This window comes from Artibeus jamaicensis, unplaced genomic scaffold, assembly GCF_021234435.1.
Source record: "Artibeus jamaicensis isolate MK-2021 breed Jamaican fruit bat unplaced genomic scaffold, CSHL_Jam_final scaffold_847, whole genome shotgun sequence".
Taxonomy (NCBI): Eukaryota; Metazoa; Chordata; class Mammalia; order Chiroptera; family Phyllostomidae; genus Artibeus; species Artibeus jamaicensis.
Genome location: NW_026522057.1, coordinates 5,309,111 through 5,330,079, shown reverse-complemented (window position 1 = coordinate 5,330,079; position 20,969 = coordinate 5,309,111). Strand labels below are relative to the sequence as shown.

Here is a 20,969-nt window from a genome sequence, read left to right as displayed (position 1 = left end):
TTTCTATCTGCAACATGGTAACCAGTGCCTTTTTTAAAAGATTTTATTTATTTTTTAGAGAGAGTGGAAGGGAGGAGAAAGAGAGGAAGAAAAACATCTATGTGCAAGAGGTAAACCAATTGACTGCCCCCAACTGGGGACCTGGCCCATATCAAAGATCATGTGCCCTGACTGGGAATTGAACCAGCTACCTTCTGGTTTGTAGGCTGGCACTCAATCCACTCAGCTACACTAGCCAGCGCACCAGTGATCTTTTTTAAAATGTGAGTTAGATCAGCTCATGCCTCTAGTCAAAACACTGCAAAGGTTCCTCCTTTCACTTAGAGTCAGAGCTGAAGTCTTTACTGTGATTGCCAAGTCCTAAGCCAGCAGGTCCTCTTAGCTCTCTGAGCTTGATTTTATTATCCTCCATATCTCTCACATCTATCTACTTCCTTATAGCCTCATGGCCACCATTCCAGTCCAGACCTTCAACATCTCTGACCTGTCAGTACTACAGCCTCTTCAAAGTCTTGTTAAAGAAACAAAATTCAACTGAGTAACTTTAAAAATCAAATTAGTTGGGGGGAGTGGATATAAGGGGACTAAATGGTAGTGAAAAAATATATAATAAAGATTAAATCTTTAAAAATGTCAAATTGGCTTTATTCAACAATTCATGAATTGGGCATCATCCCGTCCAGCAATAGAAGGGAGTTACAAAGAGCTGTACAAAATGGAAAGCTTAATACACAGGAAAGTGACAAGTCTGGCAACAGATGGCTTTGTTTCCCCTGAAGAAAAATGGACTTCATCCACATGTGCTACAACCTTTATCGATTCTGTTGCTATTGCCTTTTCAAGAAAGTCTGCCAGGGCCTTTCCCCGATGCTCAGGTTCAGTCTTTTAGTGTGCACCTTAATTTAATGACGGCAATTTCAGAAGGTAAGATAATAGCAGTAAAAAGGTCATTTACTTGTTGCCCATATTTATCACCTGCTGAAGGACGGAGCTATCTCTCTCTCCTTGTGGGAAAATCTCTTTCTATTCTACCAGCAGCCAATCTCAACCTTCCATGGACAACTCAGCCAATGTGGAAAAACCCTTATTTGCAATCTGAAGTACTGGGATGAGATAGACCTCCAGCCAACCACTTACTAGCTGTGTGACCTTGGGTAAATTATATAACCTCCCTGAGCCTCTGTGTACTCATTTCAGAAAAATCAGAAAATGCTAACAATTGTAACTAGTGAAAGAAAACCACACTCTTTGTCCCATTCTTTCTCCCTTTCACCAGGCTCCTTTTTATGCACAGCCTAAAGGAGTGTAAGGGTTTAGTTTCAAAGCTTTGGCAGGGCCTTTGTGTCTTTGTGTTGAAAAGGGAGAAGCCATTAAGAGGTACCTGACTCTTCAATAGGCCTGCTCATTATTCCCAGCAGGCCTAAGAGAGCACAGTTTAAAAGGCCAAGGATCAAAGAAATAAATACAACTGTTCTGCATTGCAAATAGAAGTCCTAAATCCACTGTGGGAGAGGCAGCTTTGCAAATTATGGGGGCAAAGGGAATGAGGTAGCTAAGGCAGGACCAATTAGTGAAACCTAAGAGTGGAGAATTGTATAAACCTCCTGGGGAAGGTAGATGAGGAAGTGTTATATAGGACAGGTATGGGAGGGGCAGGTTTTTCCTTCCTGTTCTGACGCAGCCAGTGGCAGCAGGACTACCTCTATCCCACAGGGACCCTCAGAGGAAATTAGTAAACAATGCCCCCTCTCTGAGCTGAAGCAGCTGCGTGCCAGGGTACACTATTTCGTGCATGGAGTGTGGGCTCGGCACCATCTCCAAGGCTATGCCCAGTGGCCCTGAGTGCCAGCCCTCATGGTAGACTAGTGGGCTGCAAGGAAGAATTGCCAACAGGAGTGGACCCAAATGGAGACAGAACAGGGTGATACCCAAGATTCTCCCACATTTCAAGACACACCTAGTAGGACAAGAAAAGGAAAGGCCAAACACACAGCTTTTATGTGTAGCTCAGCTCCCTACCCTCTGAGATTACTTAAAATTTCCTCTAACCACCAATCCCAAACTGTATGGAGAAAATCTGAAGATTCCTTAAGAATCCTGTTAATTCTCAGGAATTACATTTTCAGGTCATCTCTCTGGGTTCCTGATGCTTTCTACATGAATGATTTCCCCTCTTTTTGCAAGTTTTACAAAAGCTACTCACACCAAGCATTCATGTGAATATTAGGTATTATAGAAAATTGGGGGCTGGCAGAGAGAAAATGAAGGAAGTGTTTACACTGAAGTGGTGTACACTTAAACTGTGCATAAAGAAGAATGCCAGTCTTACAATTCTTCTCAGTTATCCTGCCATTCTCCAGGTTTCTCAATGACCTTTAACCCCATGCACACCTAATCCTCCAGAATTTTGCTGGCTCCCATCTCTCTCTCTTTTCTATCTCCTCCTCCTTCTAGAATCGCCTTCTATAATCCAGATTTGTCTCCCTCTATTATGCAGAGCAATTTAGCTCTCTCCAACTCTGAATCTGTAATATATATCTAAACCCATCAAGTGGGGGGGCACTTATTTTTAATGGAGTCCATCTTTCTTATAATACCATTATAGATGATACAGTTGTAAGGACCTAAGGGGAAAAATGTTAGCTTTGTTCAACCATAATGTTTGCTGGTGAACCTCCTAAGTAATATGATATTGAATAAGTAGGAGGCATAGAATATTAGGTAAAATTAGAAATTGAGTCACTTTTTTTTTAGCTAAGCTGAAAATTTCAGTTTTCACCTTGCCCTTCATGTTGCTGGGAGATGTGGAATAGTTTGTATATATAGTTTACTCAGTAATATATTGATCTCTTATTAACTCAATCTGTAAGTTGAAATGAAGGTCTCTCAACAGTGAAATTTTTGATTTGCTACTCCCTGAAGCACAAAAGAGATAAAGTTGGGTTATGTAGGATCTGAGAATTATATAGTTTCATGGAGTACATTTTATAATGGTGGTTCTTAAACATCAAGAACATTATTATTGAAAATGTAAGTCCATGTTGGGTAGCTCAGTTGGTTAGAGCATTATCCCAATATACTAAGGTTGCAGGTTCAATCCCAGGTCAGGACACATATCAGAGTCAACCAATGAATTCATAAATAAGTGGAACAACAGATCAATGTTTCTCTTTCTCTCTCTCTCGAATCAATAAATTAAAAAACAAACAATAAAACTGTAACTCAGTGAGACTTCAACATCCTGCTTTGGCAATGATGAAGAGGTTATGCTACACCTAGGAAGTGCTAAGACTAGTTCTGTTACTTCATGCAATTCTGTGTAAAGACAGAGCTACCCAAGCCAGTAGAAGCCCAGAGTGTTTTGATTGTCCATAACTTGGGTGCAGATCAAAGCAAAAGATCTTACTTCTAGTTAAGTTTAATAAGTCAGAGAGTCTGCTGTTCAAAGAAATTCAAATGCACATCTGGACTTCAGTGAATCACAGCTCGTATCTTAAATGGTAGAGAGGCAGGCCAAGTGGAACCACCCATATCCTTACCTACTGGTGAAGAAGTTATTAAACTGACAGTTTCAAAATCAAGATATTCAGGATTATGTTTATCAATTAAATCTCACATATCTCTACATAACTAGCAATCTGCCAGGATTCTTGTGAAGCACTCAACATCTACACCCTTAACTCATATTAAGGGTGTAGATGTTGAGTGACTTGGCATGTTAGGACAGAAGGTTTCTCAAGAAGTCAGAAATACAGAAGGTCCCATGGAAACACCATTTGCTGCTTCTTCCCTCCAGATCCTCAAATTATCAATATCCTGAATCTCCTTGTCTTGGTAGCTATAGGGGCATAACCTGGTAAAGGGGGTTGTAAACTTAGTTGTAAACAGGCGAGGTCCTTTTAAAGAAAGGAATGCACAAGTGTGAATACAAAATTATGTACAGGGCCTTGGATGGCTCTCATACAAGGAAACTAAATCTTAAGTTTCATTAGACTCATAGTACGTATGCTTCTCTTCCTGCCCGATATTTAGAAAACTTTTTTCTGTCCACTATATTTCTGGCCACTGAGCCTTTGGGAAGGCCTTGTGGAAAAGGACCGAAATGTACCATATTCATTCCTGTTGAATGATGGCATAACATCAGAGCAGCAACCCTAGGTCATCATGGAACTAGCTTTTCACTAGCTCACTACAGGTCAACTTTGTAATGAGAGAAGCGAGTAGAACCGCAGGAACCTATCTGGAAAACATGGGATTGTTATTTATGACTATTTTTCCAGCATCCTCACACTGAATGCTCAGAGGTTGCACTAGCTGCACAATAAAGTGTGAAGAAGAGCCAAAATGATTAGGCCAAGCTCTACTATTTATAACTGCCCATAGCAGCAACACCTTCCTCCTTTTTTTACATTTACTAGTGATGGAACATCACACCATTTCTATGAAATAGCCCCTGGTTTCCTACAATATGGCCAGGGATGACACAGGAGGCATGTTTCCCAGCTACCTTTAAAATTGGCCCAGCACTATATATTTGATACGATCTGATTTATATTTTGAAAAGTTCCCTCTAGCAGTTATGTGGACAGCTGATAGTGAGGACAAGAGGGATGACAGGTTCCTGGATGGGTAGCTAAATTGGTTGCAGGTTCAGTCCCTGGCCAGGGCACATACAGGGGTTATAGTGGGCAGGAGAGCTAGGGGGCTATTGCAGCAGGTTAAGCAAGAGATGATGCGGGTTTAGACTTGGTAGGCAGGACTTCAGAAAAGAGGTTAGATTCTGATATCTTTTGAAAGAAGAGTCAATAGGACTGCTAATGAATTGGATAATTGGATATGAGGTAAGGACTGCAGATGAGAAGGAAAAGAGAATTCAAAGTTGCTTCCTACTGTTTTGGCCTGAATTACTAAGCAAAATTTCAAAAAAGGGGAAGACAAGGGCAGGTACATATTTGGGGAAAAAAATCAAGAATTTCCTTTTGATCATGAAATTGAACAAGTCCAACTCCATAGACTATGGACACCTATTCTAAACAATGCAAATAGTCACTAAAAATTCACCTATTAAAGAATAAGCTCTATAAGTACCAATGCAAATAATATATTTACATAAATAAATTTTGTTTCTTTTGTCCTGACATAGGAATGTTCATGTCCTGTTGGCATTATAACTAGGTCAGGCTAACAAATTCTACTTCCATTTACTTAAAAGAGTAAGTCAAGTTATGGCATCCATTCCTTCCCCAGGTACATTTCTTCATTTAACAAACATGTAATGAATGTCTGTTATATACCAGGCAGGGGGTTAGATTATGAAAACATTAATTATGATCAAAAACATTTCCTTGTCCATAAGGAGCTTGCAGACAAGTCGGGGAGATAGAAAAGTAAACACATGGGACTTCCAACTTTGGCAATCTGTGAAACACTTGATAACCTAAAAACATTCTCATGATAAGCACTTACAAATACTAGCTCAATTTTAAGGAAATGCCCAATTAAACTTATGAGAAAGAGCGAAATCTCCAGGGACTAAAGTGAAGAGTAAAAACCAGGTGGTAAGCATGAGAGCAGATGATGTAGCTATCCTAGGGAGGACTTAATCTCAGTAATCCAAAATATTCTAGGATCTGCTTTATTTGAGAGGGCATAAACACCAGGAGGTGAGGATCACTGGGTGCTGTCTATTTGAATGTAGGCTACCACAACTGACCTGGTAAAGCATGAGACCAAGTGAGGAGCTGGTCAGTGGACAAAAGAATGTGGATTGGGTGGGGGAGGAGAGAAGTCATAAATACCACAAGCACTTCCATGAATGAGGACTGTTGCCTCTTCCCCTACTTCCTTCCTTGCTGTGTCATGGATATTTTTTGTCTTGAGGCATAACTTTGCAAGATGATAGAAAATATACATATTGTTCTCTGCCCTAGTTCCTAGCACAGAGTTTCTAAAATCCTTGTGATTTCCTAAATAATAAGAGCACTAGAAGCATCTTTTGATCTAATATTTGGTCTTTGACCCTCATTCTTGACACAGAGTTCTTAAATCCATTGGGATTTCCTGGGTGATAGCAGTCTCTTTCGTTCTAATGAGGTGACTTTTTAGTGGGCTCCTGCATGGGGGCTGGTCACCAGAAAGACCAAGCAATGACTAGAAGCTTGGATCTTTCATCCCCACCCTCCATTCTTCAAAGAAGGGAAAGAGGCTGGAAACTGAGTTAATAATTAATCGTGCCTATGCAATAAAGCCTCCCTAAAAATCCCAATAGTATAAGACTGGTACATCCAGAGAGAGCATGGAAGCTCCTTGCCCCTTACCACATACCTTGCCCCATGTATTTCTTCCACCTGGATGTTCATCTGTATTCTTTATCATATCCTTTTGTAATAAATTGATGACAAGTAAGTAAAAGGTTTTCCTGGGTCTTGGAGCCACTCTAGCAGATTAATCAAACCCAAGAAGATTGTTGCATTATCATAGATGGCTTGGTTAAATATTAATAAGGGAGCAAAGGTAATTAGACATTGACCTTATTAAACTGGAGAATATAAGCCTCCTTGCTTAGATAGGAAGCTGTAACATATACAGATTCATTCACACAGTCCAGGGCACTGCTGCTGAGGAGGCTTAATCCCAGGAGCACAGGAAATCTCCCCAGGAGCACTGTCTGCCCTCTGGTACTGGATTGTTGAGGGGTGTAAGGGGAGGTGCTTGGCCACAGAGGTCTGTCAGTCTAACTAGAGGGTGGACCCATCAAAAGCCTTGGGAAATTGGTTGGTTATTTTGAAAAAGCTCCTGGCTATAATTCCAGGGAACAAAGAGAAGCTCTTCTGCTCAGTGACCTGCACTTGCCCTGTTTGTTCGTGCATTCTCTCTCTCGCCCAGGAACACATGCAACCATGTGTGTCTAGCAGCAGCGTGGGCCTACAGCAGACCTCGTGGGCTCCAAAGGACTGAGCTTTAATATAAAACAGAAACTAGCTTTTGTCTTGGCCTTGCTGAAGACATGGTTGGATGTCTTCCATGGTGGGATGAATGGAGATGGGACATTGGAAATCCAGGGGCAGATTTCCACCTGAATAAACCTTCCACACCACAATCTTCCATGTGTGGGTCTGTGAAATGCTTCTCGCGCAATTCCACCAGCAACAATTTCGCGCAATTCCACCAGCAACAATTGTGGGAACCTTCAATTTATAGTCAGCTGGTCAGAAGCACAAGTGACAAACTGGACTTGCAATTGGTGTCTAAAGGGGGTGGCAGTCTTATAGGACTGAGCCCTGAACCTGTGGGATCTGACAGTATATCTAGGTAGATAGTGTTAGAAATTATTTAAACTGCAGGACACGCAGCTAGTGTCATAGACACTTGCTTGTTGGGAAAGGGGGAGCACCCCTGGTGTCAGAAGTGTAACTGTAAGAGCAAAGGAGAGACACTAACTTTTTTCTTCTCAAACTTATTTACATACAGTAATATGAAGAAAGCCAGATATATTTAAAGATTTTATTTTTTTTAGAGAGAGAGGGGAAGGGAGGGAGAAAGAGAGGTAGAGAAATATTGATATGTGAGAGATACATCAGTTGGTTGCTTTTCACACGCCCCCAACTGGGGACCCAGCACGCAACCCAGGCTCATGCCCTGACTGGGAATTGAACTGGTGACCTTTGGGTTTGCAGGCTGCCACTCAATCTACTGAGCCACACCAGCCAGGGCCAAATATATTGAAAAGTAATTATCCTTCTCTTTCTTTTTAAATTTTATTTATTTATCTTTAGAGGGGAAGGGAAGGAGAGAGGGAGAGAAATATCAATGTATGGTTGCCTCTTGTATGTCCCCTGCTGGGAACTGGCCTGCAACCCAGGCATGTGCCCTGACTGGGAATCAAATTGCAGTTGTTTGGTTGCAGGTCCGCACTCAATCCACTGAGCTACACCAGCCAGGGCCCTCCCTTTTCTTTTTCTCTTCCCCTAGAATTGCATATGGTGTGGGTTGGTGATGGTTAAGTTTGTCATTTTTGTCCACAAATTCCACAATATACAGGGGGATCATGATGGAACCAGGGAAAGAATGGATGTTATAACTGGACATGGGTTGTCTCCTTTTGGAAGGAGCTGAGTGTATTTTTGTTTGCATATCAAATAATTATATTGTTAGGCACAGGCATTTAAAAATTGTGTATGTTACCAAAAAAGTGGGAGGACGTTGCTAGGCAACCCACAGTTGGAATGCAGAAAACATCTGTTGTTTTTCTCTATTAGCATTCTATCCCCTTCTCTTGTAGACTGCCTCCTCCCCCACTGCACACTGGCTTGATGGGGCTGTCAATCATTGTTCTCTGCCTTTCCTTAGTCAAAGGATGGCCTCCAATCTCAACTAGGCCAACTGGAAGTGCTTCCTCTGGAAGAATATTTTAGTGGGAGACAGGAGGACAGAAAATGCTTGAAGCTGATTCATGCAGGGGCAGCATCCTGAAGAGACTTTCTATTCATTTCTGTTACATAGCCAGGACTTCCCTGAATTCTGGCTGCTCTGCTTGTCTTTTGACTTAATGAGTTTTCATATTTTATTTCAAGAAATTCCTTCATGTTTCCCCTTAAGTTATCCAGAGTAGGTGTCTGTTGCTTATAGCCAAAGGATTTTATTTTTTTAAAGATTTTTAAAAATATTTTATTTATTAATTTTAGAGACAGGGGAAGGGAAGTAGAAAGAGAAGGAGAGAAACATCCCTCTCATGGGCTTCCCACCAGGGACCTAGCCCACAATCCAAGCATGTGCCCTGACTGGGAATCGAACCAGCAACCCTTTGGTTCACAGGCTGGCACTCAATCCACTGAGCCACACCAGCCAGGGCTAAAGATTTTATTTAGTTATTTTTAGAGAGAGGGGAAAGGAAGGAGAGAGAGATACATGGATTAGTTGCCTCTTGCTTGTGCCCAGACCTGGGACTGAGCCTGCAACCCAGGCAGGTGCCCTGACCAGGAATCAGATTGGTGATTTTGTGCTTTGCAGTGTGATGTCCAAACAACTGAGTCACACTGGTCAGGATGAGTCCCTCACCATTAAGCTCAACAGCAGGGTCCTATAGCAAAAGAACAATAAAGTCAGTTAGAAGAATATCATAGATAGGGAAGAGGACCCTGAAATGAGATATCTAGTGATCCAACTCTTTCAACACATGAATATAGTAATTTTCTCCCCAGACAGACCAGCACAGTGTCTGGGTTGGAAAGGTCAGGAAGGGTCCCAGTCATTACTGATACCTTGTGTTCAGAACCACTGCCTAAGTATGGTCTTACAGGTTTTGTAATACGAAAAATTGGAACCGCCACTCACATAGATAACGATGCGAATGGAGTCCCTGGTGTCATGTAGTGTGTTGACCTATTACTCCCCTTTGGCATCTTGTGACAGCCTCATGTAGCCTCCTCCCTAATTTTCCCTCAAGTGTGCAGTTGAGCTTCCCTGAAGACAGGGCCACACCGATCCATCAGATGGGTTTGTATGTGCCAGAACCAAATAGTAGACATAGATGAAGACTTTGTTTCTCAGGGGGTTCCTGGGAAATCCACATACACACACTGAATGTTTGTGTCCCCCTCTGAATGCATATGTTGAAGCCCCAACACCCAGTGTGGCTGTATTTGGATATAGAGTCTCTAAGGAAGTAATTAAGGTTAAATGTCATGAGGGTGGGTCCCTGATCTGACAGGATAAAGTGTCCTTATAAGAAAAGACACCAGAGCCCTGACCAGTGTGGCTCAGTTGGTTGGGCATTGTTCCACAAAGTGAAAGGTTGCCGATTGATTCCCATGTGCCTGTGTTGCAGGTTTGGTCCCCAGTTGGGGTGTGTGTAAGAGGCAACTGATTGATACTTCTCTCTCACATCAGTGTTTCTCTCCCTTTCTTTCTCCCTCCCTCCCTTTCTCTCTACAAACAAACAAACAAACAAACAAATAGGAAGAGACACCAGAGGCACGCTCCCAGCAGGACACCCGGTCTTCCCTTCCCCCTTCTTCTTCCCCCAGAGGCACGCATCTCCTGAACTTTAAGGGACCCCACAAGACTTGCAACCAGGGGCACAATGGGCAGCAGCAGCTCGTCCTGGGTTAACCCCCTGAACCTGCCCCATGGCCCCCTTTTCTCTGACTCTCCAGTGAGCTGACCGTAGCCCTGCCTTGGATCACTTCTTTCACATAAAATTTCTACAGCCACAGCAGCCCCACCTGGGCTCTCTCCTGGTGCTTTTTCTACTCTAAGTCTCTCCTTGTTTCACTGTACCCAGCTCTAATAAATGTTAAAATAAAAGAGGCACCAGAGAACTCTTATTCTCCCTCTCTGCACACACATGCACTGAGAAAAGTCCATGTGTGGACATAGCAAGAAGGTGGCTGTCTGCAAGCCAGAGTGTTTGCACCAGAAACTGAACTTGCCAGCACCTTGATCTTAGATTTTCCAGCCTCTAGAACTGTGAGAAAACTAATTTCTGTTTTTTAAATGACCCAGTCTCTGGTATTTTGTTATGGCAGCCTAAGCTAAGACAGATTTAAATAGATAAGTGGAGGTGGAGAGAAGGGTATTAATGAATTTCACTCATCAGAAGCACTGACTCCCAAGCTGTGTCCAATCTCACTAGCCACCTTGCTACAGGTGTTTGTTGTGGGGGAGAACAGGTGAATGAAAAATTTGGGAAAGAATAAACCAACTCTACCTGTGTTTCATGTTTTCTTCAATATATAATCTTTGTGTATGTTTAACAAAGATTAAGATTGTTACACAAAGATTAAACAGAAATTATATTAATTAGTAGGGAAATACAAATGAAAACCACAATGAAATACCACTTCACACCTACTAGGATTGCTACAATAAAAAAGACAAAGACTATACTTTCAGGGATCATTTCTACAGTTTGTTACTAGAGAAGTTTTTCTGAACACGTAGAGCGCCTGAAACCACAAGGAGGAGGGAGGTGCAGCGCCCTTCCTGAATGTGAAGCGGCTGTTGGTGTTTTGCAACCACTATTGGCCGTTGATCATTCTTCTCTTCCTTTGAGAGTGTAAGAGGGAGAGGATGCAGTCATAGTGGTTTTTGTTTTAAAAAAAAAGACAAAAAAAGTGCTAGAGAGAATGTGGAGAAACTGGAACCTTGATATATTGCTGGTGGGAATGTCAACGGTGCAGCTACTGTGGGAAATAGTTTGGCAGTCCCTCAAAAAGTTGAACATAGAGTTGACATATGACTCAGCAATTCTACTTCTAGGTATATACCCAAGAGAGTTGAAAACATAAGTCCATACAAATATGTGTACCCTAGTGTTCATAACATCCTGACTCATAAAAGCCCAAAATTGGAAACAACCTAAATGTTCATCAACTGATGAATGAATAAACAAAATGTGGTATATTCATAAATTAAATACTATTCAGCCATAAAAGGAATAAAAGAATGATATATGCTGCAAAATGGATGAACCTTAAAAACATTCTGCTTAGTGAAAGAAGCCAGACATACAAGTCACATACTGTATGACTCCACTGGTATGAAATGCACAGAATAGACAAATTCATAGAGATAGAAAGTAGATTAATGGTTGTCAGGTGAAGGGTGGAGGGATGGGGAAATGACTGCTAATAGGTATGGGGCTTCTTTTGGGGTGGTGAAAAATGTTCTGGTGTTAGATTGTAGTTGTGATGGTTGCACAACCTTAAAAACAGACTAAAAAATGACTGAATTATACACTTAGAAGGGTGAATTTTATGGTATGTCAATTATACCTCAATAAGGAAAACTAAAAAGGATAACAAGCTACTTCTGTATTTATAGACCGACCTTGAACAAACAGACATTTGGTAACACCATCAACTTTGAATTTTCTACCAAAATGCTAAGCAAGAAACAATCAGAGAACAAGGAGAAATAATTGATTATAAATTATGAAATGTTAATTTTTTTTAAATCTATATTGGATACAAGGCTAATTATAAATGGAATACAAAGTTTTACAAAGTGCAAGCAATACCCAAATGTGTAATGTAGAAAGTCAAAGTCTCCTATAACCTTCTCGTATGAGCTAATGTATATTATCAGTTTAACAAATCCTGACATCTCAAATGCCTAATAAAATAAAAGTTTATTTTTCACTTCTGAAATCCCAAACAGGGTTTCATCACTGTGCAATAAACTGCTTTCTTCTAATCAATGATTCAGGGACCTGACTCCTTCTATCTTGTGCCCTCATTTTGACTGAACACAGAACTTCTAAAGTTGATACAGAAGGAGAAAGAGCATGGAGAATTGTCCACAATTCCATTGGCCAGACCTCAGGCACATGGCCATAGCTGTCTATGAGGGAGGCTAAGAAATGCAGTGAGTGCCCAGGAGGAAGAGGAAAAAGATTTATTGAATTGTTGACCAGTGTCTGCTACACCCACCCCATGGATAACTCTGTCAATGGTTCTGAGCAAAGTCCTACAATTATTCTGTATGCAAATACTAATTTAATAGTACTTAAATTTTTTTATCCTGACTGGAGGACATTTTTTCTTTCATTGCTGTAGAGAGAGAGAAAAGTAGATAGGTAAACATCAGTGCAAGAGAGAAGCATCAATTAGTTGCCTCCTGTACGTGCCTGGACCAGAGATTGTACACACTTGGATCAGGGCACATCCTAGGTATGTGCCCTGACCAGGAATCAAACTTGAAACCTTTTGGTTACCAGATGACACTACAACCAAGTGAGCCACCCAGCCAGGGCCAATAGTACTTTTTAATGAAAATGGAATCACACTATGCATACTGTGCATGAGTAGGTTGATTCAGATATAACCTACATTTATTTGTCATCCATATACACTAAGAATTCAGAATACACTGCTTCAAACCTTGGTTATCTCAAGCAGACATTACACATTGTTATTCCATTGTTTTTCCTGCTGACTTGGATGCTACTCAGCACACTCTGACAGGGGATAGCCTGTGCAGATGGCTAATTCCAACCGGCAGATTTGACTGGGGAGCTGGGCAGGGGGTTCACAGCTCTGCTGAGGTTCATTTTCCGAGAGTTGCTTTCTTTACTTCTTGAAAAGACAGACTTAGCCCTGGATGGTATGGCTCAGTGGATTGAGTGCTGGCCTGAGAACCTGGGGGTCACTCGTTTGATTCCCAGTCAGGGCATATGCCTGGGTTGGGAGCCAGGTTCTCCAGTGCAGGTCATGTGAGAGGCAACCACACATGGATGTTTCTCTCCCTCTCTTTCTCCCTCCCTTCTCCTCTGTCTAAAAATAAATAAGAAAAATCTTTTAAAAATTAAAAATTATATTAATACGTTATTTTTATTTTAGGCTCTGACACAGTTAATTATTCTCTTCGTGACACATTTTCATTATTGGTCCATGCAACAATGTTTCTCTCCTCTCTCCATGTATGACTTTTGTGGCATGTGAATTATACTGTTTGTCAGTCTATCTATAGAGAAACACATCCTTTCATTCCATAGCACACTTCCTTTCCCACCCCCTAGACAATGACCATAATGTGTTTAATACTATCTTTGTGCTTGTGTTCTTGCAAAATGTATTGTTTTGTGTCCATATGTTTTAAATTTGCACAAGTGGTTTGTATTTATTCTGACCTTTTAAAACCAGCACCATTTGTAAGTTCAGGATTCATCCAATGTTAAGTGTTCACGAAGTCACTGTTCCCCATCGCTGTACAGTAAGTACTCCATGGTGTACACTTATCACCTTTTATTTATTTACTGTCCAGATGAGAGGAACCCAGATTGTCTCCACTCCTCTGCACCACAGATAAAATTCTAGTTGGGACTGTGTGGGAATTTCATTGAGATAAAGATTCAGAAGCTGATCTGCTGGGCCATTAGGTATACATACACATTGGACCATGTGCCACCACCTTGCAGTCTAAAAGAGTTGAACCAGCCTTTATTCCTATCATGAAAAGCTCTTACTTCCCCAACAAAGCTCGTCATCTCTCCGTCATCGTTCTGCCATGCAATATCTCATTGTTTATATATTTCTGATTATAATTTAGACATCTCTTCATATGCTTTTTAGCCCTTTAAATTTTCTCTTGTCTATTGTCTATACATACCCCTTTCTAGCAATGATATTAAATGGAAGTTACTGTATTTTTCTTGTTTATATGTAGGAGTTCCTTGTCTTTTCGAGATCAGGGATCAGCAAACTATAGCCCACAGGCCAAATCTGGCACACCTCCAGTTTTTGTAAATAAAGAGTTGTTGTTGTTGTTGTTTAACTTATTGATCTGAGAGAAAGACACACACATTGATTTTTCTTCCATTTATTATGTATTCATTGGTTGATTCTTCACTTAATCTTAGCTAAAAGGCTGAGAAGCAATTGTTGGTTAATTCTTGTATGTGACCTGACTGGAAATCAAACCTACTACCCTGGCCTATTAGGACCAGGGCGACACTCTAACCAACTGACCAGGGCCATGTAAATAAAGTTTTATTAGAACAAAGTCACGCTCATTCACTTATTGTGTCTATGGCTGCTTTCCTGTTACAATAGTGCAGTTAAATAGTTCTGTCAAAAACCATCTGGATCACAAAGTCAATCTAAAATATTCACTGTTCTCATGGGCATGGACCACAGTGCAGTGACTGCTGGGGGGGAGGGGGGTATAAGGGGACTAAATGGTAATGAAAAAATATACAATGAAAATTAAATCAATTAAGCCCTGGCTGGTGTAGCTCAGTGGATTGAGCACAGGCCTGTGAAGCAAAGGTTGCTGGTTCGATTCCCAGTCAGGGCACATGCCTGGGTTGCAGGCCAGGTCCCCAGTAGGGGACACATGCGAGGCAACCACACATTGATGTTTCTCTCCCACTCTTTCTCCTTTCCTTCCCCTCGCTCTAAAAATAAACAAATAAAAAAATTAAATCAATTAAAAAAAGAAAAACACATTTAAATTAAATAAAATATTCACTGTTTGTTCCTTAACAGAAAAATTTTCCAAACTCTCCTCTAGATAATAATCTCTTATTAGCATTAGACATGGAAAATATCTATTCTCATTTTGTCATCTTTTAACTTTGTCCCTAGAGTCCTTCATGGAACCAAAAATCTAAGTTCAGGAGACTGTCACCTGTGCTAAAACACAAAATAGAAAGTATACTTAATACATGGGTGAATTTGGCTAAGGAGATTTCCTGGCAGAATGTTCAGAGTACCCACTGGTTTCTCAGAGCTGTCAATGATAAAAAGGAAGACAGCAGCTAAAAAGGGACGTGTTCCGGGAGAACTCAGAGGACGTATGAAGGGCTCAGGCAGTCCTTCTAGCCATCAAATGTTTTTCAAAGAGAGAAGAGTCTTAGGATGAAGTCAAGAGTGGATTTTCAGACTCTTTGTTAAGACTTTAAAAAGTATTAGGTGCATGTTTTTTAGAGCTGCTCTCTTCTAAGAATACTAGATTGCCTCTTATACTCTTTTTCTTCCTAGACGAGAGCTTTTAAGAGTCTTCAGGATGTTTCTTTCCTTCTTTTTAAGATTTTATTTATTTATTTTTAAAGAGGGGAAGGGAGGGAGAAAGAGAGGGAGAAAAGCATCAATGTGTGGCTGCCACTTGAGCAGCCCTTACTGGAAACCTGGCCTGCAACCCAGGTGTGTGGCCTGACTGGGAATCAAACCTGCAACCCTGTGGTTCTCAGGCCGGTGCTCAATCCACTGAGCCACACCAGCCAGGGCAGGGTATTTCTTATAGCATACTGAATCTCAGACCAAGGTAGAGAGAGGCCTGTCTTAAAGACATAGATGTGGTTTTTTGAGAACCTAAATAAAATTCACAGAAAAAACAAAAATTTAGAACTGCATTTGTAGACAGAAGCACTGCCAGCTTCAAATAAGAGTTCAAAATAAAGAGATCCCTTGGAACTACCAACTTTTTATGGGCAAGAAGCAGGCTGTAAAAGCTACACAGCAGCAAATATGAGCCATTTCTTATGGGAAAGAAAAGATAGCTCAAAATGAAGAACCACAAGTTCAGAAGGCAGAGCTAAAAGCCAGAGAATCATTCCAGGGAGCAGGATTGGGTCCCAATCAAAGAAAAGGAAACTTGTTCTTGGCTTATTTCCCCTCTTTTAAACAAAAGTATTTGTTGCAGTTATCTTATCCCCGCGACACCACTGTACACTATTTATTTCACAGATTTTTAGATCAAGAGGAATCACACCCAAGCAGCCACATCCAGAGAACCTTATATACACTGCACCTCATTTAGATGTTGAGGTCCTGAATTCTGAGCTGATGCCATAATAAGATGAGACTTTGGGAGTCCTGAGAGTGAGTGCATTTTGCACACTCAGTGAACATAAATTATGTTGACCAGAGGGTTGGCTATGGTAAATGGTCTTTAAGTATATATCATTAGTCTCTGCTGTATTTGCAGTATGTCTTCATTCTTACTCCAAATATTTTTTGTGCTTTTGTTTCATCATTTCACCAAAGGCTTGTCTAGTTCATTACTCTTCTCAAAAAATCAACTTTTGGCTATAGCAATCTTTTAAAAATCACATGTATTTGTTTTTTGCTTACTTAGTTTGTCCTGTTATTTTTATCATCTAATAACTTCTATTTTCTTTGATAATTTTGTTGTTCTTTGTCTAACTTCTTAAGTTTCACACAGTGGTTTACATTTTAGCCTATCTTCTTCATTTAGCTTAAGCACTCAACACTGTGCATTAAGTACATCCCACAAGTTTCAGTACATAGTAATTTTTAAAAAGGTTTTTATTTATTTATTTTTAGAGAGGAGGGAGAAAGAAGAGAGAAACATTGATGTGTGGTTGCCTCTCATGTGCCCTCTGCTGGGGAGCTGGCCCCTCAACACAGGTGTGTACCCTGGCTGGGAATTGAACCAGCGACCCTTTGGTTTGCAGGCTGGCACTCAATCCACTGAACCACACCAGCCAGGGCTCAGTACATAGTATTTTTAAAGTCATTCAATTCTAAGCATTTTCTGGTTTCCTGTATAATACCTTCTTTGATCAGTTTAGCAGTATGGTTTAAATTTTCCAAACATACAGGACATTTTTAGTTGTTACTTTTATTGTCCTCCAATTATAATGTAAACACACAATGTGGTAAGTATAATATTATTCCCTTGTAATTAAAGACTTTTCTTTTTTATATTGAATTTATTGGGGCGATACTGATTAATAAAATTATATAGGTTTCAAGTGAAAATTTTATAATACATGATCTGTAGATTGCATATTTACCTCTTCAAGTCGTCTTCCTGAAGATGACTCCATCACCATCTATCCCCTCTTTACCCTCCTCTGCCTCCCCCACCCCCCTTTGTCTCTGGTAATCATCGTACCATTCGTTGTCTGTGTCCATGACTTTTTCATTTTTCTCTTTACTTAAACCCTGCGTCTTTCTCGAGTAGCTCCCAACACCCTCCCCTCAGACAGCTGTCAGCCTGGTCTCTATATGGATGACACTTTGAAAGTTTAAAACATCAGAGCAAATAATCGATACTTAAAGTTCTTGTCCACAGCGAGCTACTGTGTATACAAAATGCTTTAATTATTAAAAAAAACCAATGTGTATGATACTAATATCTCTTTTAAACAATTTAAAACCAACCATGCTTTCGGCATAATAAAATTATGGAATTAAATCAAGGGTTTACATTTATGTAGAATGTCGTTGTTAAAACTTATTCCACACCATCTTAAAAACTTGAGAATATTTTTAATATCTCTGATTTTTTGCCAGAATCATGATATCATGCATTTATGTGTTATTCCTATACAAAAGAAAAAGGTGAATATGCATTTGGATGAATGCTTAGCTGGAAATGTTCTTAGAGTTGGCTAATTTATATTCACTTTCTATTGTTTATAAATTTCTAATATTTTCAGTTCTGTATCATTTACGCTTTCTACATTTGAGTAAATTTACTCAAATTTCCCTTTCCCCAAATCTGCAACAATGTGGGAATGACTTCATGATTCTCCAGTAGTTTTAAAGTATTGTCTCATACAGTTAATATTTTTTTTTCAAATTGAATCTTGCATGCAGCTCAATATGTAAAATGCTTTAAAATGGTGCTATTTCAGTTGAATGAGATGGGATGGAACTTGATCTCTTAGGTCTCCCCAGCTTTTCCTTTCCCTTTCTCCTCCCCCCATTTTTCTGTCCCTCCTCCCCCAAATCTTGAAGGCTTTCCAGTTCCTGGCTTTATTCTCTCTCTTAAATCCAGAGCATTGTTTCTGCTTAGGTTTCCACAAGGCACTCCCAGTGCTTTGCTGTGTTGCTGTTAAGCTGGCTCAAGTTGGTTTTCTGTTACTTGTGAAAAACAAAAACAAAAACAAAAAACCTTAGATAATAATGTTGCAGTTTGAGATTAACTTAGGCTTTGGAGTAAGAAAGCCGATTTTTTTCTCATTTGGAAAGGGGATTATACTTAACTTTTGTGATTATTAAAAATACTAATATATTTAAAGAATGGGTATTGAGTAGGCTCTCCAAAAATGTTATATTAATAATATTAGTCTTTTGGGAGTTTTTTCCATCTTTTTAAATATATTTTTTTATTTTATTGATTATGCCATTACATTTGTTCTATTTTCCCCCTTCATTTCCCTCCACCCTGCACACCCCTCCCCTACCATTCCCCTCCCTTTAGTTCATGACCACGTGTCTCAAGTTCTTTAGATCCATACTTCCCCTACTATTCTTACCTCCCCCTATCTATTTTCTATCTACTGTCTATGCTACTTATTTTCTCCTTTTCCCACTCCTCTGTTGCTAACCCTCCACGTGATCTTCATTTCTATGGTTCACTCCTGATCTAGCTGTCCTCTTAATTTGCTTTTGTTTTAGGTGTGGTTGTTAGTAACTGTGAGTTTGCTGTCCTTTCACTGTTCGTATTTTTTATCTTCTTTTTCTTAGATAAGTCCCTTTAACATTTCATATAATAAGGGCTTGGTGATGATGAACTCCTTGAATTTGATCTTATCTGAGAAGCACTTTATCTGCCCTTCCATTCTAAATGAAAGCTTTGCTGGGTAGAGCAATCTTGGATGTAGGTCTTTGGTTTTCATGACCTGGAATACTTCTTTCCAGCCCCTTCTTGCCTGTAAGGTCTCTTTTGAGAAATCCACTGACAGTCTGATGGGAACTCCTTTGTAGGTGACTGTCCCCTTATCTCTTGCTGCTTCTAGAATTCTCGCCTTCATTTTAATCTTGGCTAATGTAATGATGATGTGCCTTGGTGTATTCCTTCTTGGGTCCAACTTCTTTGGGACTCTCTGAGCTTCCTGGATTTCCTGGAAGTCTATTTCCTTTGCCAGAATGGGGAAGTTCTCCTTTATTATTTGTTCAAATAAGGTTTCCACTTGTGGCTGTTCCTCTTCCCCTTGTGCTACCCCTATAATTTGGATGTTGGAGCATTTAAAGATGTCCTGGAGGTTCCTTAGCCTCTCCTCATTTTTTTTTATTTTTGTTTCTTCATATTTTTCTGTTTGGTCATTTTTTCCTTCCTTCTGGTCTGCTCCCTTGATTTGATTCCCAGTTTCCTTTCTATCACTATTGGTTTCCTGTGCATTTCTCTTCGTTTCAATTAGTTTAGCCTTCATATGTTCCTCTAATTTGTGGCTAAAATCAACCAGTTCTGTGAGCATCCTGATCACCAGTGTTTTGAATTGTGCCTGTGATAGGATGGCAATTTCTTGATTGCTTAGATTTATCAGCTCTGGGGCTCTGAGTTCTTCTTGAGCCATGTTTTGATCTGTCCACGCCTGTTACATTTGAGGAGAGGTGCCTTAGATGTTCACCAGGGCAGGGCAACCGAGGTCGCTGGTTTGTGAGGCTATATGTGGGGGCGGGTCAGAGAGGGAGCAATGGCGGTCTTCTCCGCTCACCCCCCCCCCCACCTGTTTATATGCACGCAAATGTGCAAGCCTGCAACCCTGCATCGGGGCCTGCGAGGTCTGTCTCAATGCTCGTCTCTGCTGGTTTATCTGCCCTCAAATGCATGACCACAGTCAGCCAGCCACCCCGCGCCTTCCCTGGGTCTGCCCATAGCTACCCCGCACCTGGGATCCGCACCCTTGGCTGCCTGCGCGTTGCCTGAGTCAGGGGATCTTTTTTGCCCGACCAGCTCTGCTGCTGGCTTTGCCCCTCTCACTGGTTCAGTTGAGTGTTATTTGTTTTCAGACTCCGTATTGTTCGATTTTCTGTGGCTTGGCTATGTTTATTATTATTAAAACTTTGTTGTTTTTAGATTTGGTTGTGCGAGGAGGCAAAGTGTTTCCACCTATGCCTCCATCTTGGCGGAAGTCTCGGGAAAATTTTTTTGAAGTAATAAAATAGATTTTTTTATTGTTTAAGTACAGTTGTCTCTATTTTCCCCCCACCACTACCTCCACCCCAGTCATCCCCACCTCCCACCCTAGATCCTACCCCCATTTGTCTTTGTCCATGTGTCCTTCATACATATTCCTTGACATAATATTACAGTCCTATTAGAAGTCATTCCTACCCTCTCCAACTTGAGGCAATGGGTAGTTTGGATTCAGGGTAGCCAAAATTAGCAAGGCTGACATCTTGTGGTAATTTCTAGACACACTGTTCAAAGTCATTTAGGATATTTGGGGGGAGTATTGTATTTTTTTCCATTACCATTTAGTACCCTTATACCCCTCTTCACACCACCCCCCACAATCACCACACTTGTCCATGTCCATGAGTCCATTTTCCTTTTTGCTCAATCCCTCCACCCCCAACCTCCCCACTTAGCTGTCATCCTGCTCTTTTTCTATGAGCCTGTGTCTATTGCTTATTAATTTAATTTGTTCATTAGATTCCACATATGAGTGAAATCATATGGTATTTGTCTTTCTCCAAAGATAACATAGGCAGCAAAATCTCAGACATAGCTCGTGACAATATTTTATCAGATATATCTCCCCAGGCAAA

The 20,969-nt window shown here is 40.6% G+C and overlaps 1 non-coding gene across 1 annotated transcript; it reads left to right on the top strand.

The window, feature by feature from the left end:
• The first annotated feature begins 10,877 nt into the window (after positions 1–10,877).
• On the top strand, positions 10,878–11,086 carry LOC119052526 (small nucleolar RNA U3). The gene has a single exon (XR_005083127.2). It is a non-coding gene; the product is annotated as a small nucleolar RNA U3 (small nucleolar RNA).
• The last annotated feature ends 9,883 nt before the right edge of the window (positions 11,087–20,969 follow it).